At 54.9% G+C, this 6,910-nt stretch overlaps 1 long non-coding RNA gene across 1 annotated transcript; it reads right to left on the bottom strand.

The window, feature by feature from the left end:
• Positions 1–645: 645 nt before the first annotated feature.
• LOC135315320 (uncharacterized) lies at positions 646–6,560 on the bottom strand. Its single transcript, XR_010374752.1, has 3 exons — positions 6,152–6,560; positions 5,910–6,041; positions 646–1,589 (listed from the first exon to the last, which is right to left on the bottom strand). It is a non-coding gene; the product is annotated as an uncharacterized LOC135315320 (long non-coding RNA).
• Between the last annotated feature and the right edge of the window lie 350 nt (positions 6,561–6,910).

Genomic DNA, 6,910 nt, shown 5'->3' with positions numbered 1-6,910 from the left:
AGGGCAGTGATGGCTCTTTGGGAGCAGAGGCAGAGGATGAGTGTGTCTGTGGGAGGGGGATGTCAGCTGCTGTGCAATCGCTGCCCTGGCCAGGATGATCTCAGGGAGCGGGAATCCGCAAACAGCCCAGGCGGGAAGAGGCAGCACAGGGCAGGGAGCAGGCAGGAGGCGTGGGGTGACAGGCAGGGCAAAATGAGGTGGCACCCAAGTGAGAGCTGGGAAGTCTGGGTCCTGTTCCAATTTATTCATGCCCTGGAGCATCCCTTCCAGGGTCCCCAGGAGGGACCTGCCCGCAGGTTGCTGGGCAGAGCACGGGGCAGCCGGGCAGGCGGAGGCGTTTGCAGACAAGTGGGTGTCCCTGGGGTCAGAAAGGCCCCGAGAAAGGTGTGGGAGAGGCCAGCTGATAGGAGAGCAAATAGTTTGGCTGCCTCCGTGGAAAAGTACCTGGTCTGTTTTGTTTCCCAGGTTCGTGATGAAGGATAAGGATTTAGGAGAAAGGGAGGGAGAGCTGCAGTTAATCCACTGATTAACCTGGGGAGAGATAGGCAGACGCTAAATCAAAGAAGAAGGGCAAGAGGGAGAAGTCAGAACCACCAACCCAAAGAACAGCAGAGGACGGGGATGGCTCAGCTCCCGTGAGGTTTCAAATGCAGGGGCGAAGACCATGGGGCAACCAAAGGGCAAGGTTAGAAACACCACAGAAAGCCAGAGGAGCCTCAGGAGAGAGCAGGGGCAAAAAGGGGAGCAGGGTGCCAGTTCCCAGAGGGAAATTCCGGGGACATTCTGGCACTTCATCTGCTGAAGTGGGGTGGTTGGCTGATAGATTGCGGCTGAGGACCCCAGCCAGGGGGCTGCCAAACCTTTCCTTGAAGATGCTGGGCTGGACGGCAATGACATCTGCAGGACCCCCAGTCTCATAGCAATAGGGGTAGGGCAAATCCCCAGCTCCGCAAATACATCTGATTCGGGATGGATTTGGAATCAGATCCAAGCTTTGGGGACTGGGCCCGATGCACGGCGGGGTGAGAGCCTGCGGGAGATAAGGGCATATCCAGTTTCGTGGGATCTGGCAGAGCTCGGGCTGCGAAAAGCCGCAGAGTGTGATTTGGGTTCGGCACCGCCGTGAGCAAAGTTCTCTCCTTCCTTTTAGAGCTCAGGCCTGGCAACACCATAAGCGCCATGGGAGCAACTTAACACCACAGCTGGGTGGAGGAACCGTCCCCTGCAGAGGTGGCTTTTCACATGCCACAGCTATGAGTACGCGAGCTGGGAACATGGGTCAGGATGGAGCAGCGGGGCAGATCCAGCACCAAGGTGTCCCGCAGGGGTGTCTCCACACTGGTAGGCTGCGGTGCACCCTGGGGCTGGGCTCCTCGAGCTGCTGGTCCTCGGTGGGCAGCCCCCCTGGTGTCACAGCATGGCCACCAGCTTGCTGAGTGTCCTGGATGCATCCTGGCAAAATCCACCTGCTCCGTAGCTGCGTGGGACAGATCTGCTGGCATTCCCCAGAGCCATCGGGGGTGGCAGTGGCCCTGCGGTCCCTCCAGAGCCTAGCTCAGATGTTGACTCTCATGTCATTAAATATGCGCCTGGACAGAGAAAGAAAAGAACATGTAAAGAAACCCATCCTAAATCCGCTCATCCTCTCTGTGGCTGATGCTTCTCTCCTCCTGTTGTGCTGATCGATTTTATCGCTAGCACATTGCTGCCCAGCCTGCGGAGGCCGGCGCGAGACGTGCGCCGCGTGCTGCGGTCAGCGCCGCCCGGCATCGCCCGGGACGCAGGGGGCTGTAGGTGCTCGCGGGGTTCGTGCGTTGCCTCCGCGCACCGTGGGCGTGCTGGTGCGTGTAATCCGTGTGCGCGCGCACACGTGGCTTTGCTTGGGTTACGATCATTACAACGTATTTACCACCGCGCATTTCACGAATACGCTATTTATACTGCAGTAGTGTGCGCCATGCTTTGCGTTAGTCCAGCCAAATTACAACTTCAAAGTTCTCAAATTCGGCGGGGGCTCCCCGTCTCTCCCCGGCAGTGGGGCAGGCACAGGTCTGAAAGGTTTCTTATTTATTTTGTTCGGTATGAAGTTGAGGAACAGCTTTCCATCTGGAACCATGTGAAATTTTTGCATTTGAGATATTTAACCTGACTTTAATTTGAGTTGAAACGTCTGATATTTCTGATAGTAATACCATGCCGGGGGTGCGGAGGGGGTGGGGTGGGGGAGGACCGAAGGCACCCCCCCTTCCCTCCGCAGAGGCACTCCAGCCGGTCCCTGTTAAGCGATTCCTGGCATGCGAGTGCACGGCAGACAGTAATGGAGAGCCTAATCAGATCTGGGGAGCAGTGGCAGAGTAAGTGGGTGTCCACGAGAAACCCAATAGTTCTTAATTCGTTTTCCTCCTGGCCACCATCCATGCCGGGGCTGTGGGTGCCTTTGCTGGCCAGCGGCCCCCCGGCAGCGCTGCCCTCGCCCCACGCGTGCTGCTCAGGGTGCGGGGGCTCTGCTGGGTGACCGCCGCTGGCAGAGGCTGACAAAGGCTGACAAGTCCTTCTTTTACCCCCTTTTTTCTTGTTTCTGAAATGCCAGTGAAGTGCCTCTCCAATACATTATTTAAATCAGGAGAAAATGAGGCATTTGCCATTTATATCTCATTGGGTTCATTAAAAGGTGGCTGCATCTACGCTGTGCACATGATTTACCACACTGCTCTTTTCAAAACACTGAGCAGAGAGGGACCCAGGTCTGAGATGCTGGGGAAGGCTGCGCAGGTCTTCCCAGGCGGGTTTTCTTTACTCAAACATCAGGGCAGAAAGAGGAGAGCACTGCAAAGCCTGCGTTTGGAGGCCAGCCCCAGCAAGGGCAAGCCCGTGCCGACGCCAGCCCTGCGATGGGGACCGCTAAGGTCCGGCAGCCGCGTGGAGTTGGGTTTCAGCCTCGCAAGGGTTAAACAACAGTAGTCGGGAAAATAATTGCGGAATCTAAAATTAAAGCTCCCCCGCACCCTGGCCCCTTCTTTAAACTTCAATAATATCTTTTAAGAAAACGTTAACTTAAAGGAACATTATATTATTGCAAATCAGATTTCCTGACTCTGGTGCAGACATTGCAAACAACTCAATAATTTCACTGCAGATCCTGAGATAAGGACTGACCTTTAACCCGCTGCTCCACAGCAGGGTTTGGATGTCACAGGGATTAAGGAAATCTCCCTCCTTCCACAGAGGACCCCGACTGACTGGGGATGGGGAGGGAGGCTTGACCGGCCCGGAGCACAGGATTTGGATCGAGAGGGGCCAGAACTGACGTTGCAAACCAGGGCAGATGGAGGTGGGGGGGCAGCAGGTCGAGACCAGACGCTCAGACCAAAGGCTGGGCTGGAGCTGCAGCGCTGGGGAAGAGCCTCCAGCCTCCGAAGCGGGAGTTTGTAGAGCTGCTTCCTGGCTCGAGCATTAAAAACTAGCTCGGTTGCTATAATCTGTATTAGATTTAAACTGTGCAATAAATGTTTCAGTTTATTGATGCCAGACTGCAGCCAATTACAGCTGAAGTCACCAATGGATTAGAGCATGATGAGAGACTGAATGGCTTGGGGAGGGAGCCTGGGGGGTGGCGGGGAGCTGGTCAGAGCGCACACCGGTGTCCCGGCTCCCAGGCTGCCAAGCCTTTCCTAAATAGAAACCTAGTCCAGAAAAACACATCTGCTGGTGGTATTTCAGGCCCATCAGACACGCTGCGGGGCCCTCAGGCCCTTCTGCTGAGCGTGCCTGCTCCGGAGGTGCTGGGCAGGCGGAGCATGGGGCGTGCAGGGCTGTGTCCATCCCAGGAGAAGGGTGGCCATGCCCCAGGAGAAGGGTGGCCGGCCGTGTCCCTCTCCTTTGGTCGCACCCTGCGGGTGCCAGCGGGGTAGGAGCAGGGTGGGAGAGCCGTGCTGGCGGCATCTGCCTGGACTCTGCATCTCCATCAGGCGGTTACTTTGTCTGTTATGTAGCACCCCATGGCAATTTGGCTTTGCAAGAAGGGAATCCAGAGTACCAGGCCTTCTGCCCCTTTCCTGTCGCTTTTTTCCCTTTTTCGGCTATGCTCTGTTCTGTCCCATCCCGCCTTGTTTTCAGCCGCTTTCCTCTCTGCCCGATGGCAGCATCCTTCGTAGCGCCGCCAGGACCTGGGCTCCTCTGGCCAGCAGATGTTCCTGGCAGGTAGGAGGTCTGGGGCTGCTTTGCTGACAAGTCAGGACCACACATCAGGGCTGACTCCTCTCTGCCTCCGCTGCGGGAAGGGCAGCCGCTCTGCCATGTGTTGCCTCCACACTTGCCAAGGACAGCCTGCATTGGCCGGGGGCCTGACAAGCCACCACAGGATTGCGGCCACCCTAAACCCCAGCGAGTTCAGCGCTCAGATGTATTGCTGGTGGGAAAAAAAAAACAACCCAACAATCCAACCCAAATCCTCTTTCTCTGCAAAACAAAGTTGCCACAGAAGATGAAAGGCCCCGTTGCTGGAGGCAGATTCAAAAACCTCACTCCCTGGAGCAGCAGGGTCCCTCGTGGGTGATGTCCTGGTGGGATGCTCAGAGGTCAAAAGTCCAGAGTCCAAAGCAGGGAGCAGCACCACAGGCAAACCCTCACCCCTTCCCAGCTCCATAAAAGCCTGCAGTGGGGCCTACGGGTTGCTGTGCAGCGGTGAGTGGTGGGCTAAGCCCAGAAGATGATACCCATGGGGCAAACTCCTCTCTGGCTGGGATGAGTGCCAGGCTTATTGCATCCCAGGGGAGTTTTTTCCCTGCTCCCCACGATGGTGCTGCGCTGGACCTCGAATGCCCGTGCACACCGCTGAGCCCAGCAAGACGTCGGCTGGAATAGGAAGTTAGTGTCAAAGCCAGAAGGATGCAAAAAAAAAAAAAAAAGAAAAAAAAAGTGCATTTCCAGGGCCCCTGCCATGGGAGGATTAGAGTAAAACCCACGGATTTCTCAATATTTTCCTGACCCAAAGTGCTGAGTTTGTTTTGCCGTGATTTATGGGATCCTGTTACTCGCTCTTTGTGAATAGCGAGACAGTCACCGGGGATTTATTAAAACATTCACAAGTCCCAAAACTCTGTCAGATTTTTGCATGAGTAATAATTTGCCTGAAAATTTGGAGGAGAAGGCAAGTTACTTGCTGCTCCTTGTTCATCACCCCGGCCGCCAGGAACGCTGCCGGCACGCAGGCAGGGAGCCGGCAGAGGGCACGTGCCTTGGGCGGCCAGCCCTGCTCGAGGAGCAGCAGAAAGCCAAAGCCAACACTTTGCAAGCAACCTGGCAGCTGAGCGTTTTTCCTCCCAGCTATTCGGTGTGTGGGGCTAGCAGGTCCACTGGGAGGAAATCGAGTTCAGGTGACAAACATTTCGCTTCTCCCAACAGGTGCCTCGCTTGCCATTAACAGCAGGCGTCTTCAGCAGACGCCCAGCTCCATCTAGCATCAGAGCTGACCCACGGCTTATTTTCCACCACCTTAAGCTCCAAATAAACACCAAACAGACCTACATTAAAATAACATTAAGAAACAATCCAAACCATCAGGGGAAGGAAATTCCTTTTTTTTTTTTTTTTTTTTTTAATTCAGATGGAGATTTTTTTGGTCTGAGTCCTGGCAAACAAACAGCTGAGATCAGTTCCCAATTAGGTGCTTTTGGCCTCTCGAAGCGATGAGAAATGACCTAGCTGATTTCAGTCATTTCCCCAAGCCCCTCACAAAAAAGCTCTTGCAAACCTGCAGGCTGGGGCTGAGAGCTGATGTGCTGAGTTCCTCTTGCTGCCACTGCCGCCCACTGGGCAACGACAAGCCCGAGCCCCACCTTTGTCCCCCACCCCAGCACACCCTGCCGAAAGCCAGCCGGCAGCCCGAGGCTGGGCTCCCCGGGCCTCACCAGCCAGGCTCCCCGGGGCCTCAGGGCTGACTGGGACCAGTCTGGGCATCAGAGATCTCTGAGGAAGGTCCATCAGCTGCGCGGAGTCGTTGGCGGCCGCTTTCCCCCTCGATCTGCAGCAAGTCAGGCTCCCTGTGCAGAGATGTTAATATCAAATAGTCACTTACTGGTTTTAAAGAGACTATTATGTTTTTTCTTCCTCCAGGAAAAAGACACTTAGCATTGTCCTCATTAAATCTTACCTGGGGTAAAAATAGCATCTCCCAGAGAAGCCCCTGTCGCTGCGTTTTGTGCCCTTACTCCTTTTCTGCTCCAGCTTGCTAAACGCAGTTGCTTTTAAATATCTGTCACAGAAGCGACTGCCTTCTTGTGATGGCTAGATCGACCCCCGTGAAAAGCAATTTGGAAAGCAACCGGAGGAAAGGTGTTTGAGAAACGAGGCTGTGACGGCTTTTGCGCTTGCTGACTCACTGACGGGGTGGGAGCACCCTCCAAAGGGCTGAAAGGGCTGCCCGCAGCACCGTCCCCGCCGGCGAGCCGTGCCAGGGAATTTTGTAAGCATATCACAAATTCCTATTGGAAAAGCAGGCCGAAGAAAGGCTGCAAAATAAATAATCGCTCTCGCCCGAACAGCAGCAGAAGAGGCAGTAAAACGAAATGAAAGCACTGAGCAAAGCTGTGGTGTCTAACAGGAATCCTGACCCCTGATCTCAGCTCTCCTCTTTTATGTTTTTCTGACTTCAGCACTATTGTGGGCAGATGCCTTTGAATATGATTTATTTGTTTGTCTTGGCATCCAAACAAGGAGTCCTGAGACCAGAAAAGACTATCAAGAGCCCACTTCCGAGTTCTCCTTCCCTTTCAGCCCGTGCACACACACTGCCCTGTGTGCTCTCGCAGAGGCTTTGTTACGCCAGTCAGCGGGGGGAAAGAAGCATGCAACAGTTGATCGTCTTAAAACAATACGCTTTGCTGGCCCGTGGCCCAAAGGGTTGGACTCT

The sequence above is a fragment of the Phalacrocorax carbo genome, chromosome 11 (assembly GCF_963921805.1).
Source record: "Phalacrocorax carbo chromosome 11, bPhaCar2.1, whole genome shotgun sequence".
Taxonomy (NCBI): domain Eukaryota; kingdom Metazoa; phylum Chordata; class Aves; order Suliformes; family Phalacrocoracidae; genus Phalacrocorax; species Phalacrocorax carbo.
The sequence above is the reverse complement of the archived record's forward strand: the minus strand, read 5'-3'. Positions and strand labels throughout refer to the sequence as shown.